At 56.0% G+C, this 1,522-nt stretch overlaps 1 protein-coding gene across 1 annotated transcript in view; it reads left to right on the top strand.

Moving 5' to 3' along the window:
- Positions 1-99: 99 nt before the first annotated feature.
- LOC113216485 (uncharacterized) overlaps positions 100-1,522 on the top strand; it is a 20,623-nt gene continuing 19,200 nt past the window's right edge. The window contains exon 1 of the mRNA XM_052272087.1: positions 100-230. The gene's annotated coding sequence lies outside the window, so the exon portion shown is untranslated. The remainder of the gene's footprint in view (positions 231-1,522) is intronic.

The following is a 1,522-nucleotide window of genomic DNA, read 5'->3' as shown; positions in this document are numbered from 1 at the left end:
GGGGGCGGGCCGGGGCGGTGGAGGGGGCCGTCCGGACCGCGTGGGGCGCTGGAGGGGGGCGCCGGCGCGCAGCTCGTATTTAACACGAAGGGGTCGCCACGGATGCACAGTTAAGCTCGCCGCATCGGAGCGGACATACATACAGTGTGCAGTGAGAGAGAAGTGAGTGTTGTGAGTGCGGAGTGACAGTGAACACGTGTGGAATCAACAGTGCAAGAAACAATCCAAAGGTAAGCAGTGCGACTCAACTATCACCTCGACTTACGGAAAACCAAAGTGTTTTTAGATTTCATGTGGCATTGGAGATTGGGTTATAAGATTTACCATTAAATTTTGTGAACAATGGAGGTGAACTGACCTAATCGGGCTCCAATACCTTCGGTGGAATAGTCACGTTTCGTCAATGTCGTTTGGTGTTTTAAAATTTTACGGAAAACCTTAACGTTTCCCGCAATTTTTCTTACTTTAAACACCTTTTCGTCCCTAATGGATCTGTGCAATTTCGTATTACAATTAGCTTGCTGTAACGCTTTGAAAACTTGGTTGTCACACCCCTTCTCTGGCTGTGGCCGGATCCGTTTCCGAGTTGGCATCGAATGGCGCCCGCAGCCGCCCGCGCACGGCATGTAAACAAAATAGAGCGGTCCATCTCGAGCGCGCGGTCCGTGCTCCGGGGCAGCGACCGTGACGCGCCCGGGGCCCGGGGCCCGCCCGGGGCAGCGGCCTGGCGGAGGGCCCCCCGGGTCCCAGGGAGGAGAAAGTGAAGGACCCAAACCGACCGGCCTGCCTGTCGGTCGAGGGCCCCCAGGCCCGCGGGCCCCGGCCCTGCGCGCGTTCCGAAGGAGGCGTATCTCACCGGGGCGGCGATAAAAAGCGCCGCAACTCGCCGCGCAGCGTGTTTGCTCCGTGGCGTCGTCGTGGCGCGGAGGGGGACCCGGAGGGGGGAGACAGACAAACGGCATGTGATACACATCGCCACTTTTGCTTTCGTTTGCCGTGAGCAGAAGGCGGGCGTGTCTCGGTCGCGATTACAGCACCAAAGGAGGGGGGGGGGGGGCAATTGCGTGAGTTGGGGCACGTGCCCGGGGCGCATCGCCAAGCGTCGCACGACACGCTGCCGTGCTAGTGACGTATGTTTTCGTGTTTTTCGAAATGAGGAAAAATACAACATTGGTTTCCCTTTTTAAAAAAAATTCCGTGCCCTATAATTAAAACGAAAATCATTTAACAAAAAATGAAAACTTGAAAAAAATAAGTGGGATAGATAACGACATGGTGAAACTGCGTGGGTGTAAACGTTTGTTCAACCTCCTCGGTCAGAAAACGGAGGCGAGCAGGGAATAGGTTCTACCCCCCTCCCCTCCTCTTTTTGCTAGCGAGGCGATTCGTTCACTGCGAGTCATCCTTGGAGAGGCTCACATAAAGCCGACCACTGGGGCATCGCTATTGTTATGGTAATGCAGACCACTTTCACCCCGCCCATTGCCTGGTCGGAGTGAGGGGGGCGGGGTGTTACGCCCTG

Source organism: Frankliniella occidentalis, unplaced genomic scaffold (assembly GCF_000697945.3).
Source record: "Frankliniella occidentalis isolate FOCC.00 unplaced genomic scaffold, Focc_3.1 Scaffold185, whole genome shotgun sequence".
Classification (NCBI taxonomy): domain Eukaryota; kingdom Metazoa; phylum Arthropoda; class Insecta; order Thysanoptera; family Thripidae; genus Frankliniella; species Frankliniella occidentalis.
The sequence above is the reverse complement of the archived record's forward strand: the minus strand, read 5'-3'. Positions and strand labels throughout refer to the sequence as shown.